At 36.4% G+C, this 16,935-nt stretch overlaps 1 protein-coding gene across 12 annotated transcripts in view; it reads left to right on the top strand.

Annotated features, from left to right (window-relative positions):
• The window catches only part of LRRC4C (leucine rich repeat containing 4C), a 582,163-nt gene that overhangs the window by 332,253 nt on the left and 232,975 nt on the right, over positions 1-16,935 (top strand). For 8 of the 12 annotated variants that reach the window (XR_015701892.1, XM_087745987.1, XM_087745992.1 and 5 more), the window contains one exon: positions 436-573. The exons of the other annotated variants lie outside the window; for them this stretch is intronic. The gene's annotated coding sequence lies outside the window, so the exon portion shown is untranslated. The remainder of the gene's footprint in view (positions 1-435; positions 574-16,935) is intronic. 12 annotated transcript variants of the gene reach the window in all.

The raw sequence follows: 16,935 nt of genomic DNA, 5'->3' as shown, positions 1-16,935 counted from the left end.
ATGTATGCAGTTCAGAAAAGCATGATGATTTTTCTGTGTCATTGAGTCATGGTGTGAATTGGCACTACAGAATGTGGATATTTTGTCTGGTAAATGGGATAATGGCTGTAGTATAGACTACCCACTCTGTGGTGTCTCAAGAACAAGTTCCACATTATTATTAATATTATTGTGGATGAAGATAAGCAGAACAGAATATAACCTCTAGTTAAACCAGATGAATTCTCTTTTATTTTCTGTGTTTCTAAATTGTATGTTTTAGATGGCCTGCCTAAGAAATTTTAAGTACTTGTACTTCAGAGGTGTTTCTATTTCACAATTAATCACAAGATTTCTAAATATGTTCATTATAAAGCACTTCATAATCTGGTGCTCTGTCAGCATGAGACACATCACACCATAAAATGTTATCTTTTTCCCCCCCAACACATCCAGGTTGCCAGAAAAAAGGAATGTGTAATGGAGATTGTTAATATGGAAATATCCTAGGATACGGCATACCATTTGAGAAAATAAATACACTACACTTCAGCATGAAGGATAATTAATTTTACCATGAATTACTGAAGACAGGTAAACTGAAAATCACTTTCCTTCCATTCTTTCATTGATTAATATTGTGTGTATACTAAGGTCTGCTGTTCTCTTCTTTCCAAACTTTATTTTTTGGCTGTTCGTCTGTACCTTTTCACATAATCACATATGGTTCTATAAGAATAAAGTGTTTAAAGGGGTGATTGGTGATCAATTTTTAGGACAGATCTCAAACTGACTTTTAAATTGGTAACTGTAGGCTCTCCATTGGTAGCAGAACTAAATTATAGGGAATAGATTTCTTGGGACTCGTCTATGTCAGCCTTGTAGTCATGTTTGTGCTTAAAGCATATTCTGGATCTAGATGCCTGTTGCATCTATAATGAAGAAAGCATTTGGAAAACTCTTGTATGCTTTCTTCTTCTTTCTGTCTTTTGCTGCTTCATAAAGCAATTAAATGAAGCCAAGGATGGATACTGTTGAGCTCTAAGCTAAAAAGAGAAAACATTTAGCAACATAGAATGAATTTTAAAAAGCCACAGTGTCCTTTCTTTTTATCATGTTAATATTAGAAATATACTCCTAAATATAGTATGTCAGGAGAGTAGTACCTCAGGCATCTCTGTAGCAGACAGGGCACTCTACCAGAGTTTGTAAATTATGTGAGGTAACAGAATCACAGCAACTAACATTAAACATAGTCAAAGCAATAGATGACCTTTTATTCTTAAGTTGGTTATAGTATCTAGGAAGCGTAAGTATTATTCATTAATATTCAGAAAAGTCTGCATGCAGTGCAAGGGATGTGGGGGCAAGCTAGCATGGAGCCTTTTATTAGAACATCAATGTATGTTGATGTGAGCACAGTCTTTTATTTTGTATTTGTACAGAGGAATACTGAATCATGAGAGAAATTTAGGGTACAGAAGATCTTTCAGTACTGTGGGTCTGATTTTTCACTTCTTTGCATCTGTGTAAAGTCATGGTTGTGAAAAGTGAATTCTGATGGCTACTAGCACTGGAATGGACATTTTACGTTTTCACTTTTCAAATAATTAAGTGGATTTTGAAAACTTTTGGTGGTGAAGAATCAGTTCTAATTATATTTTTCCTTGTGCTAGAGTTTTCTGAGATTTTTTTCCTACATGTGAGTATGCTATTAAGTGAGAATTATTTTGAGTTCTGAGTTCCACAACCATCCAGGTCTTAACAAAATCTTTCCAGACAAAAAACTGACAAAAATAGAAATAATGGTATTATAAGAACATCAGGGTTTTTTTTCTAAATTATCTTTTTCCCCCCAAAGAAAAGCAATCTGTATAAATCAAGGAAGAGCATTATTTTCTTCTAAAGAATAATTTGGGTTTTTTTGGTACTTTTCAAATGTATAGAAAATCATTTTACTGAAGAGCAGGTTTTAGTATGCCTTATAGTAGAATGTTACTGTATTCTGTGATATGCTATTAGAAATTAATGGGCAGTGATGAATGTCATGTGTTTTGGAGACTGCTAAGAGGTGTTTTATCAAATCCAAAAAAAATCCACTGCAATATAATAATGAAAAAATATGGTAGATAAGCTTTCACATGCCCCAGAAGTATCAGACTGATCACAAATGTACTACGCTTTAAAGACTGATGTTTGAAAAATCTTTGAAATGGTGGCCTTGCAACCATAAATCCATATATCCTGTCCTTCTTGGAAAACTGTTCTTCCTGCAAAAGGTTTTCTAACTGACCAATGAAATTTAAAAGACTGTTTTAGCAACAGCTTCTGTTCTTAGGTGAGAAATGTTAAAGCCTTCAATGTTAGACTATTAGTACTCTTTAACTTCTCAGACTTAGAAGCTGGAAGAGACTAATTACTGTGAGACTAATAGGGGAGGGCAAAAAAAGCAAAGCACAGAAGTCCAAATGTCAAAAGCAAAAAGCTAGAGCAAATATATTTAAAAATATTTGAAACCCTTTTGGATTAAGGAGTTTTTATGTGACCTTATGTGACATTCAAGACGAAGCTGTTATTCCAGAATGATGAAGAACTGGCTGGAAGTGCTCAGAGTTAGTCCTCAAGGAACTGACCTGCTGTCAACAGGTAAAGGTAGTTGGCAGATAATATAAACTCTTGTAGGCAGTAGCTGATGACAACTGCTTCTTACTCTTCAGCTGCAGAAGATGGAGCTGCTTTCTAACTGGGGGCTAGGTCACTGCTTTTACTTGCACATTTCACTGAAATGTTTCCAGGATTATGTTCTCTTGAACTTGCACTTTCTTAGTAACACTTTGAAGTGCTTGATCCAAGCAAATAGAAGTGTTGCCAGAAGTGTAATATTTTACCCTGGTCCACAAGACATCATATATTTATAGTTTAAAATTTTCCCTATGGGTTTTCTTCCTTTCCAGAGATGTCATTTGCCACTGAATCCATGTTTCTCAATATGGTTTGAAAATCTCTACAAACTTGTCCTGCATTTGAATTTTAATGAAACCTGAAAGCAGAGGAATTCTGATAGTGTTCCAGGGTATTTGAATTTTGAACTTCATATTACTTTTAAATTAAAAATGTAGTTATAAGAATTGTGTCTAGAAGATGACAGAAATGTCTCTCAATATGTAAAAATATGTTGGATTAAAAGGTGTTATATAAATACTAAAATTAATTATTTTGGAAGAAAATAATTATAGCGACAGAGATTTTGTAAGTATCAATATTTTTCATCCATCTTATTTTCCATATAACCCTGATTCTATTTTTAATGTGTGCTCAAAGAGGAAATTTTCACAAGTGAAAATTTGAGCACAAATCCAGTTGAAATACATAAGAACCATTGGTCTCATTTTCCACAGAGTCTTTGAAGTATTTAGCATAAATCTGTGAGTATTGTGTCTTCCCTGAGGCACAGGGAGTTTATGGACAGTTCTACTTCCAGTTCAAGGTGTGGACTATACTGCCTTGCTGTCTAAGCAAACAACTCTGTGACTCAAATGACTGTTTCTTGTCACCCTTCCTGATGCCACCACAGGTAGTTTCCACTTGAAGCTACATCATTATGTTGCTGACCAAACATTGCACTGAAAATCTCCTACACTTTAAATTCCCTGTGGAAGGATATGACACTGTTGTTACAGAAGAATGCTTTCAAGTTTGCATTTTCCCGGAAACAAACATCATTGCTTGGGAAAATGATCAGTACTGCTGAAGCTACTGAATATACTGATATAAGTTAAGAACTTCTACAATTCTTAATAATACCCCATTTCTTTCATTTACTTGAAATGGATAACTTCTTTTTTCTCTTTTGTCTGTTTATCTTTTTTATTTCTTCTCTCTTTTTTTCCCATAAAGCTTCATATTTCCAACTCTGCAAAATTATAGGATATCAAAACAGAGATTCCGGAGTGAATATTTCCCACATCATGGGACAGAGGGTGAAGATTACTGAAATAAAATAAAGAATATGAGGCTCTGTAGCAGCTCACGAGACAGAAGTATAGACTGTGAAGATGAATTAATGAGCAAAGTGCAGGGGAGGAGTGAAAATCGAAGGTTCATGGTTAAGTGCATTATCATAGGAACATCACACAAAATGGTAGTTGCAAGGCTAGAAAGGTCTTTAAAAATATTATCTTTTACTGTCTTGATTCACATATCTGGCTTAATATGTATGATTTAATGAAAATTAAGCACTCTTAAATTCCTGATAGCAGCAAGTCTCTGTATTTTATATAAGTTAGTGTGTGCTTAACTGCATGTTAGAACTCTACATTTAATTGAAAAAAAGTAGGAATTACTACAGAAATAAATAGTGCATAATTTTCAGTGAACACTAGATGTACGTGAAGAATTGTTCGAGCTGCATATGAGAACCCCCTGAGCAAGGCTGACATATGGCTGGTGATATCCTGTAGGGAAATGTACAGTGCAAGGAGGTAATAATAATCCTTCTCAGAAAATAAAGGTCACAAGTGATAGCAAATGCCAAGAAATCATCAGGGTTTTTTTTTAGAGCCTATTGGGTCAGTAAAACCTCAGTAGGCTCATGTATTTCTTTAACTGTAAAAAAGGATTCAGTTTGGATCAGGGAATATAAGGGCTTGTGAGTGAAGTAGAGAAAGAACTTCTTCCTAGCTTGAGCCAATGGTTGCTTCTTTTAGGAGCATATATTGGTTTTAGGAGGTTATGCTTTTGAGCCATTGACATGATTTCCAGCACTGTTGACTTCCTGCAAATTCAAAGTCAGTAGAAGCTAAGGCACTAAGAATTTCAGAAGATCAGTTCCTATATTTTCATATACGGATAGTGGTATGGATAAATAAAATATATTTCTGGAAATGTATATTTTAAATGATCATATGTTTAAGAATGTTCTGTGTTAACAAATGATTGATGGAACTATCCAGTAACCAGAAGCTTACCTTTTTCCTTCTAGATTATCCTTTTCATTTCATATAAAGAATTATGAAAAGTAATTCTGTTTTTTTTAAAAATGGTAGTGGTGATCACTCCAGGTTCTGAATGATGGATGTTCATATGGCAAAAGTTATTTTTATGAACAAGTTATCTCTGACTACAACTGGCATGCACTTAGCTTTTAGGAGTATGTTCAGAAGGCAGGAATGGAAATAAAGTCATGTTGTTGATGCAACCGGATAAGTGTTAAGACACGTAGGCAGAAGAAAGTATAGCAGAAGTTAACATGACCATTAACTATTCGCTACATGCATAAATACAGATTTTCAATTACCATCTTTGCCAATCTAACACTTATTGACCTATTAGCTTATTTACTTCTCTATTATAATTGATTTTGGAAATATACATATTAATTGATGTGTAGCTCATGCATTTACATAGAGAAATATAAGAATGCTCCTATTCATGTTTGTGGTACGCAGAGATTTCCAGAAAAAAAAAAATTATTTTGAAGAATGCATGTGATAATAATGCTGGCAAATTTTTGTTTTGCCATACTCAACTTTGTTTGGAATTCAGTTACTGTATTCTGTCTCTCTGTTAGACATCAGCTTGTCTGTGCTTGAAAATATTTACCGCTGCCTTACCGATTATAATTCACTACTTCTGAAAATATACCTTTTTTGTTAGCATGAGGTTGCTTCTTGGATATTTTTTTTCTCCCAGACCAAACTTTATGCTTGCAATGAGTTCCTCACAAATGTCGTCAGAACTGACTTCTTTAAAATCTCTCTTGACAGCTTTTTCTTTTCATGGTACCTGTAATAGTTTTCTATTGTGTGCAAACTGCTGTTCTACCAAGATCAACACTTCTCTAGATCAGTAGCCTCTTGCTCTTTGTCTGTCATATTGTTGTGTTCTTGTTCCTCAGCATTTACCATCCAGTTAATCTGTATTTGCAAAAAGCTAGCATGATGCAGCTCTCATCTGAACCTGCACTATGGGAACAACTTGCTACCATGGCTGTCATCAGAATTAGAATGAGTATTATTATTCATTGTTGCTGATGGAGATTTTCATATTTCTAATTTTTACATAAACTGTGCAGACTGTCTTAATTTGGGGAATTTGATGACTCCATGATAGATAAGCTTATCAATACTTTCCTTTCAAAATAGAATCTGTCTATATAGTTTGCTGATATTCTAGTATAACACCCATCCATTCAGACCAGGCTTTATGATGAATTTCAGCATTATGGGAATCAGTATACATGAAAATTACAGGTTCTTTTAGTAGACAGATAGATAACAACAACAAATTGAACAACAAAATAACAAATTACTGAATTAAATTCAGTGAGTTCTCTATGTCTGTAAAAATACTGAACTGTAACTTTATAGAAATATTTTATTATCCACTAATCTATGTCCTGTTTCCAGATGTAAGATTTTAATCCACTACACTTGTTATGTCTAAACAATGTCACCAGATTACTTGAGAAACCCTAAGAATATAATTTTCTCTTTCCCACTACTATCAAAATACAGTGCTATATTATACTTTAGTATTACTATTAATCTGGTTCCTTCTATTTCTTGGCAAATGAGAGTTACTTCTAACTCAGTATGATTAGGATACTGTAGTAGCAATAGTTGATAGCCTTAGATGAGTCTATGATTCTTTAGCAATTGCATTAACAGGAAATTCTCAGATGTTTGCAGCTGTACAGATTTGGTCCATAAGAAGTTTAGCTTTGTAAACAGGTTTGTAAAAATAAATAGGGAAGCTAAAACCATGTTTACTATAGTGCTTTTTCTGGAATACTGCCAGTATAACTGGGAAGATCAGTCATGAGATTATTCCAGCAATTATACAAGGCTATAGATCTAGTGAAATGCATACTTTATATAACTAAACAATAAAAAAGCAAAATAGCAAGGGGGAGAGAAGAATGAGAGGAAGTCATTTAACTGTGGTTTTGTCAAACACAGTACTATACTCGCCCACATCCAGGTGCTTTTTCTCCATGTCATCTGTCCTTCACACCAGAGGTATGTGCTTTATGAAGAGAGTGTGTGAACTTAGTTCAACTCCTGATGTGCAGGCACTTCCCCAGGTCAGGTGGAGTCTGCCGTTTGTGAAACTCCTCTTTTCCATAAGAAAATATTTCCTCTTTTGGTATTGATTCTAAATGTGTATTTAGAAGAAATAATTCTGGCTTGTTAACATTTTCTCCATTTTCTTATTTACTTGTGATTGGGATGGGGTGTTTTTTGTTTGTTAGTTCTTCTGCTCTTTAAAATATTATTTTTATGCTAGGAGACATTAATTTGTGGGAATGTCTGTACCTAGAGCTTACTAACTTCTAACAGCTAAAACTTGAATTCAGTTTGTAAGGAGAAGAACGATTGTTAGGCTCAGAGTAAATGCTCTGATGTTTTTGAAAATGTGATTTGATACCAAGTGGTATGTAATGCTAAATTTGTTGGCAGATTCACAGTGAGCTCAAAGAATCCGTAGATTTGTATTTTTTGTTTGTTTGTTTTTAGGGGAAGAACCTTACTAGCAGTGCTATCTTCAGGTTGTGCCCAATCAAACCAGGTCTGTTGATTTACAAGGAACACCCTTGCAGCATTCTTTGTGCTCTGCTGCTTAGCCTCATTAATCCATGAAACGCCTGAGACTGAGGCAGGGCAGGGAGGTAATCTTCAACTACTCATAGCTTGTTTCACTGAATTCTTTGAAGTTTTTGAGACTGGTTAAAGCACAGTCAGCTTGAGCTAAACTGGGAAAAGTAGGAAAAATGAAGAATAAGATTTGACCAGAGGCATGTTAATTCATTGTTGAAAGGGATTTTGTTGAATTAGCAGCATACTTCCTTCCAGCAGAGTTTCACTTCAGGAATTACTCAGGCAGATTAGACAAGCAAGCATCTTACGGCAATTCTCCAGGTGGAGCCAAGTCAGTATTCTTTATTATCTTTTTAGTGCTTTGAGGAACTGCCCTCTCATTGAATTAGAATGCCTTCAGTCCTCTAGCCGCCAGTGATACAAGGAAATAAAAAACTGAGTGTAATGCACTCAGTGACTGCAAAACTGAGTGTAATTACTGCGGGGGCTGTGTACACGTGAACCAGTTTTTTAATGTTAGTGCTCCTTTCAGAGTACCAAGCAGGTGCGATCATGAGGAAGAAAGGAATGGTTTCTGTCAGCTTTTGCATTTGCATGCTCTTTTATGTTAGATATGTAAACATTGTGGAGATGTAAATTAAGGATTGGCTTTATGGAACCCATACATTTAGCTTAATAAACAATCTGTACTTCCTAAATGCTTTCACATCTTTGCAAGTCACATGAATGCAAGATTTAAGACCATTACACTTCCCTAAAACCATGAGTTTTGCCTACCCCCCCCCCCCCCCCCAAATGCAGGTCAGATCTATCAAGGCCAAGTTTAGTCAAGTTTCACTGAATTTTTATGCAATTCTTTGACAGAGAAAGGTTCCTATGTTTAGAATAGTGGGGAATCAGGGTGTTCTAAAGGAAAAGCCAAAGCATGAGAGGAAGAGAACAAAACTGCATGTTTTGTCATGGTGCAGACTGTGGTAATGGCTTTTAGATGTCATGCTGTCAAAGTGGATCCAAATGTAAGGAAGGGGGAGACAAGTGTAGTAGCATCTTGTCTGGGGCTGATCAGTCTGTCTGTTTAATTTCCCCAAAGTTTCTTCAGTCATATTCCCATTTCTGTCATTTCAGAGAGAGCTTAGAAGGTTTCTTCCTCCCAGCGTCATGCTGCTGATGTAAAGTATTTTTGACTTATTGTTCCTGTGTACAAATAAAGAAAAATGAACGATGATTTTAGAAACTCCTAGATTCTGCACACAAGAAAAAGTAATTTCTCCCCTTTCTCCAATGCTGCTCTGTAAAAAGATGGAAGGGTGATCAGCTTTGAGAAGGAAAATTGCTATAATGCTACTTGATTTACAAAAGGTTTGCATCACATTAAAATTTCCATGATGTTACTGTTTTTTTTTTTTTTGAAGAGTGTGGAGAATAAAATTGTGTATCACTTTTTTCTACCTTTAGCCTCCTTTGCCTTTAGATATAAGGATGAGCTTCCATGCAGCAGTAGTGCGGCTGTGTTATTTTGTGGTGGAAGATAGTCGTAACATATGTTTTGAAAAACTCACTTACTCTGTAGCAAGGATCACAAGTTTTCTGATCCTGTGACCTACAGTGCCAAAATCTTCATATGGCTGAGAGCTGCAGGATGTATACTACATACCTCAGAAAACTAGCAATAGCGGAGTAGTTCATAGGTGGAAGATGATAACAGGTTCTTAGGGGGTCTCAGTTCCCTGTTAAGTGATGGGGTTCAGCCTGGAGATGCAACTGGACTTCTGAGCAACCCTATGACATTAGCTTCACAGCTCCTTCCACAGAGATGTGTATTGCTCAGCAGCACCCCGCACCATAATAGCTGGGCACTCTCTGTGGACAGAAGAGAAATAGTGGCTTTGATGGATTTAATGGCCATCTGGAGAGGTACCTGTGCTTGCCAAATAAGTGTAAAGGCTGCCGAGGTAAGTAGTTTAGACCAGTTGTCTGACTTTTAGATAGCTAAAGTCAGATGAAATAAATCCCACTGCAGGTGACCCAAGCAAAATTCAGTACCCAATTCCATCTCAGTTTGCTTAGTGGAATCCTTCCTATTGCCTGCTCTGAGGGAAAAACACCATACAATTGGCATAGCTATACAGGAACAAATAAAAAGTTAAGGTGGTAGGTAACTACAAGTATTTTTTAAGGAATGTCGTGAGAAGTTTTGAAAAACTGGAGGTGAATTTTCAGCTTCTGAAAATTAGTATAGCTTTCCTGAAGTCAATAGAGCACCACAGATTTAAGCCATCTGAAAATTTACTCCATATATTTTAAAAACTAAAATTATTTGTAATTAAAAAAAATTGGCTTGACCATGGTTTCATTGCAAAGATGGGATTCACGTCAAGTTTCCCAGGACACTTTCCCTTCAGCAAATGCATTGTAGGCCTCTTCTGATCTTACTGTGCCCATTTAATCATTATTTTTTGCTACTATTGCCAAGAATAGTGCCAATTTTAGTTTGACTGTTGACAGTGATTTTTCTGAACATCAGTCTGCTATGCACTGTGCTGAGATCCACCAAACTTATTTCAAATAACAAGTGAGAACATCCCCCCTTTACTCCTCCACACACTGCTCTTAATATAGGGATTGTATTCACATCAAAGCTGTCAGAAGGTTTCTGTGATCTCATTAGCTATACTTATTTCTACCTACAGAATAAATGAATCATCAACCAAAACAGCAGTAAAGACCAACTGGCAAGATTCACATGGCTATATGTATATCTGTGCTGAGAATAGATATCCTCTCAAGTCTGTAGATTCAAGTTGTCAAAATTGCTAGCTTTGCAGACCTAAAAATGGTTAAGTCATTTCTGAGATGAATTTAGTTCTAAATCTTTAACATGGAAACAAGATTGTTAAACCCCTTAACAAGTAGTTTTATAATTTCATATAGCATATGAAAAAAACCCAACGTTTCTATTTATAGAACACTGAAGGAACTGAACTGAAAATATATTTTACTGAACTGAAAATATATTTTACTGAACTGAAAATATATTTTAATGCTTGTGGATTTTTTTTGCTTTGTTTTTGTTTATGTAGTTAAAATTCAGAATCATTTCATTTTATGGCTGTGAGGTAAATTAGATAGGTGGTACCCAATAGAAATTAGCCGAGTTGATTCAGCCAGTTTAAATGCTTATGAATATAAGCATGCACTGTAGGGGAGTGAAATCAGATTAAATGGGAAAATGAAGAGAGACTGGACATGGCTAGAAGCTAGGTGTTAAGTGATGTAAAGATATTAGTGGTGGGTAATAGCAAGTATAGGACCTGCATAGTGAAAAAGGAAAAGGATTCTGATGTCTAGCTACTGGTTACTGGTACTATTTGAAGATAATTTTAGAAACTAGTGGGAAGAGTGGCCACTGGAAACTAAAATCTGTAACAACCAGCAGCCATTTTCTAGAGGAGCTGGGCAATACAGAATGTGTCTGTCAGCAAGTTGAGGCAGGTACCTCTCTGAAGGCTGAAGACTCTCATTCACTCTTCACAGATGAGAGAGAGAAATAGGTCTAGCAGAGGAAAGATGGAGAATTCAGAGTTGATTAGTCAGACATGGAATACTTCTAATTCTGTATCATCTTTCTTTACAGTTAAGGGGAAAGAGTTCTACAGACTTAACAAAGTGAGATTTATTCTGCTGATAAGGAATATAAAGTGAGGGAAAACATAGAACTCTACATCCTCTCTTTCTTGTTCAGTGAAACATAGATACCCAGTCTAAAAGCATTCTTTGTACAGAGGAGCTCCATGTGTCATCGCCCGACACAGCTCCTCTGTGCCCGTGCAGAACCAATCTAGTGGAATAAGTGAATGTCTGACCAATGAAAACAAATCTTACACCAATACACAAGCACACTCATATTCTGAGGTGCAGGAGAAACAGCTTTTCCTGACATAGCTTTGACAGGATTTTGTGTCTGCATCTATCTCATTTCCAGAAGCAAAAACAATAAATCCGAAGTGGGATTAAGAATTCCAACCTACACAACTGAAACTTCGTATTTCCAGAATTCTATGCCTTATTTTTTTCCAGAATTCAATGCCTTATTTTTTGGCAGTTTTAAAACTCTTACAAATGGAGGAATGACTTTTGTAGATGGTCATGTGTACAGAATAGTGTCCCTTGTGATACTGTGGGGAATTTTCCAAACTATCAGTTTAAGATCAAAGTACATTGTATCAAAATTGCATGTCCTAATAGTCTCTTGCAATCATTCAATCATGTCACCTTGTTATCAGATGCCAGAAAACCTCTGTAGATATCAAAAGGACAATTTTCATTGTTTCTACATCATGCTATGTTGTTCGGAGACAAATGTTCATAGGCCAAAAAGTGAAGCTACTAAGTACTCGGTAAAGTATCTTAGTAAAGATACTTAGTAACTCAAAAGGCAAAAAATTGCTATGTGTAATCGAGCCTTGTGAGACAGGAAAGCATTCTTCTCAGTTACGTTGGCTGAATATTACAAAGATTTACATGAACAGTAACCTTCAAAAATCTTGTATTTCAGTATCATGAACTCAAGTAATAAATTATGTGACACAGTATAGCTGATTTAGCTGATTCTGTTCACTGCCAATCTGCATGTCTGTGTGTCTAGATCAAGGAACAGAGGAGTCCAGTGCAAAAGCTTTGAATGTCATGCAGTCAGCTTGTGTCTGGTCAGGTAGGCTGCATTTGGAAACCAGGAAGTAAGAAGGAGTTGGCAGTGGCAGCCTGCCAAAGGCAAATGAAGGCAGCAGCAGCACTAGCTTCAGGAGAGTATGGAAAGGAGTCTATGGGAGCAGCCCTGTGATAGACAGCAGCCCTGAACTTTCCAGCAGTTTATTTACAATGGTGGCCAGCCCTCATGATCTTGACATGACATGTGCCATGCACATCAGAGTACTGAGTGGCAAGGACTGGAATGGAACAAGGCAGAGGTTCCCAATCTCACTCCCCTGCAGATAGGCAGCCCGAGTCCCACGTGACCTCAAAGTGTCATTCTCAACAGCACCTCCCCTCTCTTCACAAACATATACATAATAGGAAATAATATTGCCTAGAATTGCTCCTAGGTGGCTACCAAATGATCCCTACCAAATGATCCCTTCCCTCAGGTTGTGTGGTGCAGACAGTGGCATCAGCCAGTTGATTATATCTGAGTTAATGGGGAAGCTGGAAGCAAAAACAATGCTTTTTCTTTTCCCTTTCCTTGGAAAGGGAGGTGCTTCCAGTCCCATCCACTCCTTACATATGGGAGCAGGGAAAGGAGCTACCTCTGATCTCTTCAGGGATGTTCATACTTATAGGAACAAGGGTTCAAGTCCTTGGATGGCACTTAGATAGATAGGCATATCAAATTGAAGTCAGTAATATGCCGCTAGTGCCGTGTATCACAGGGACGCTCTGATAGGTAAAAGAATTTAGAGATGAATAATTTATTTATCAAACATTGTGTTTTTGTTTTTGTTTTTTTCTTTTTCCCCCAATAATAAATATAGTCATCTTTCAGGAAAAGTGATTTTATATGTTGTGTTCCATTATAAACAAATGACTTAATGGTTATGTCACAGTCATAGGTCCTGAAATCTGTCAGAAGGCAGCCCTTTTACGTTAGTTCTTGTCTGTAAAATGAAAGAAAGATTTACACATGCTGCACATTCACAGTTTGAGCTTTGCAAAGAAGTCCTTGCCAGAACAAGATACTTTATAATATAGTAATACCCTGGGTTTGCTTTACTTTATTTTTCACCAACTTTATAAAGTCTTGCATCAAGACAGAGCTTGAAAATAACATAATTTTTTTCTTATTGTCTAATTTATCTCATTTATCTATCTTATCTCTTTCTTTCTTATTTAGCTTACTTCTAACTGTTTTAGTGTAAGCAGAAAGGCTGTAGTACTCAGAAACACAGCATGAGAGACATAGTCTCAGCCAATATAAATCAGTGTAGCTCCTTTGAAGGCTGAGAATCTGGCCATTAATATAATGTAAAGTTACTGGGTTTTGATGTCCAGGAGAGTTGACAGAGCACACACATCTCTAGGTAAAGTAAATGGAAGAAGCAGGCTCGGTATCTCTGAAAATCAGGCCCGTGATTTCTAATAGGTCATAGGAATTTATAAACAAAGGATTAAATTCTGCTATATCTTACAGTCTGCAAGCCCAGCAACCTAGCCACAGTTACACGGTTGTGTGTGGTACACACGTGTAATTCAGCATATGGAGAATCCTGGTTTTGTTTTTTGTTTTTGTTTGTTTGTTTGTTTTTTCTTTCTAGTTTCATTCTGAAAACATGTTTGCTTCCAGATATATTTTCTGTGTTATGATCCACCATGTTGTTTACAATCTCCATTTTTTTAAAAAGATGTTGATGTGTCTGGTAAAGAAACACAATGCATTAGGGCAGATGGGAGGGGATCAGTAATGCCTATGAAACATTTGGGGAAATTGAGTAAGATCTTTGCTACAGGGATCCACTGAAGCTTTAAATACCAATTCCCTTCCAGTAGGGAGTAGGCAAATGCTAAAAAACTATTTTGGAACTTACCCCCTTTCTCGTTCAGGCAAGTAGCATTAACAACTGTCAGATCCAATTGAATTTTGCCTGTGCTATGATCTGTCCGTCCTCGGGGCACACACTGTCACATGAAGGTGACAGTATAACAATTATTTTGTCCAACTTCAAGGAGTTTTCACACACATTGGGAATCCTGCTGACTCACTGTACAGATTATCACTAAAAGTGAAGTGCTATGCTAAAACCATATTGTTAATTGTGTTACTGTGTATGTTTGTATGGATAGAAAAAAAAGGAAGCATGGGGCAAAAGTCAAAAACCTGAAGTAATGTAAACTTCTGTTACACTTGACATTTGAGTTTTTCCAGTGAGTTCTTTGTGTAAAAGTCCATTCCTGGGCATTACTGTCACTTCTGCTTTCACTATGGAACATTAACTCTGTTTTCATTGCTCACATCTAGCAATGATCAGATGAAGTGTGGCATATCCAAGCTGATAACCTATCATTTTCTTTTTTTTAAATGCAGACATATACAAACATTTCAGTACCATCCTTTTCCTGCTGGCTTCTTTTGTTAAAATGCTGGTTCTTCCATGTAGAAGAAGAAAAAAAACCCCTAAACAACAACAAATTTTTTTTTCCTTTGCTGATGAAATATTTAAAGATGTGCTTGTGAAATGATAAGACTGTTCCATCAGGCTGGATCTTAACAGACCATAAGGCAGCTCAAGCATCACACCCATTAACAGCTATGCAAGTTGATTCACCTTTCGGGAATAAGTTTAGTTTAGGATGAAAAGAATTACAGAAGGGATGTACCTCTGCTATGCATGTAGTTGTGTTTTTGGGGGTGGCTAGTCAAAATCCTTGCCTTGGGAACTAAGGGTGATGAAACATGGTACTCCGCTGATCTTCCATTTCTGGACATATAACTGTACTCTGAAATACCAGTGATACTTTCATGTAGCCTACTGTCAAGATGGATTTCCTAAATGCTGCAGCCCATTGAAAACTGTTCAGATAAACTGTTTTGCAAAACCGCTGGTGTGGCAGCTTGAAAGAAATGTGCATAGCAGAACTATCTGGTGTAGGCAGAGGGGCTGTGTTGGCAGAGCAACTGGAGACTGAAACAATAGGAAAGTTGTTGATCTGGGATGCAGTGCAATCATTTAATTACAGAACCCTACAAGATTTAGTTTTACATAACTTTCTGGTTTTGCAAATTATCTTTTATTACATCAACTGCCCTGTTAATAACTCTTATTAACTTTAGGGTGATCTGAATTAGGGTGGTAGGATAGAAAGTTTGGTCCTATATGCATTTTAAGTGTTATGGTATTTTCTGCCTCATAGGGCTATCATATATCTTGTGACATAGATGATAACATATGATAGAGAGGAGTGAGACAGTCTAGTAGGCAAAGTAAGGAAGAATGTGATGAGGGCAGAGAGGTAGAAAGAAAAGTATGGAGATTGTAAAATAAGAGTGATTACAACCATGTAATTGTATTACAACTTTTGAAGTGCTAATTTTCCCTTACCCCTGCAGGCCCTCCTGGTCTCCATAAGAAGAGAGGGCAAAGCTAAAACAGGTCATTCAGAGACCCACAGAGGCAAGGGAGAGTATAAGCCATTGGCCACAAGATTTGATATTCCAGTGATTAGTATGTTGAAATACAGTGAATTAAGTAAGGGAAGGTGGAAAAATCTTGTATTTGTATTTATTTATCCTGTATTTCTTCTCTTGAGCTTTGGGTGTTAGGTGACTTTGAAAAGAAAAGCTGCAGGTTTGCTGCAGATTCAAACATCTCCTATACCTGAAGTTACTAACTTACTAGGAATGTCTTCTGTCCACTTGTGATGGTCATTCATTTTCAGAATTGCTCAACTCTTCATGCAGATCTGTGGCATTTTCAGATTTAGAGGCAGCCAAGTGCATCAATTTCACTAATTTCCATGTACTGTGTGGAAAATTATCCAGAATGTTTTACATTAAAATTCAAGGTTCGTACAGCACACCTTCCGTATAGCACTGCTGCAAATGTAACTCACTTATACATTAGGAAAGGTGCCAATGCAATCATAATAGAATGCTGAAGTCCTAAAATGATAAAGTAATTCTTTTGCTGCCTTCCTTGGCACATGTTCAGCACCCCACTTTGATTCAAACATCATACCCCATTTGATAAGACTCTTGAGAGTAATAAAAAATTATGTATTATGAACCTGATTTGTAAGGAGAGGATGTGAGGCACACTGGAAGTCTGGTACAAAATAACTGTAGGTTTTTCAGATCATGCATGTAACAATTGTGGAAATTTGGTTCTTATGCATGTGTACTTCTGAATGAAGAACTTCCTAACAGTGACTCTTCAATAAATGTCATAGGAATATAGTCCTTGTTTGGACATTTGCCAGACTGAAGAGCAGCCAGTCTCCCATTCTCATCTGCTGGATTAAGCACATTGAGTTACTTTGTTCATGAAGAGACATCATCTTTGTCAAAATCATGTAGCATGTAATTTTTCTGTGCACTCAGACTGATTGATTAGTTCACAGTTGTTCTAAATGTATTTCTGTTAAACAGTTTGTAGAGCTGATGCTTTTGAAATGATTTTTTTCATTGAAAAAGGTCATTAATCTCAATAACACTTTTGAAAGGAACTTGCTTTTGGCATTTTATTTTTGTTTCAGCATTTTCCATAGATATACTGTTTGCATTAATTTTTATTGGAAATGTTATGACAACATTTATTGGCATTTCTAATTTGTGGCTGATATAATATTCACTAAATGATACAGAATATTT

This window comes from Nipponia nippon, unplaced genomic scaffold, assembly GCF_047370975.1.
Source record: "Nipponia nippon isolate SJK-2023a ecotype South Korea unplaced genomic scaffold, ASM4737097v1 scaffold_10, whole genome shotgun sequence".
Lineage (NCBI taxonomy): Eukaryota > Metazoa > Chordata > Aves > Pelecaniformes > Threskiornithidae > Nipponia > Nipponia nippon.
Note: the sequence above shows the minus strand (reverse complement) of the source record. Positions and strands in the feature narration are given on the sequence as shown.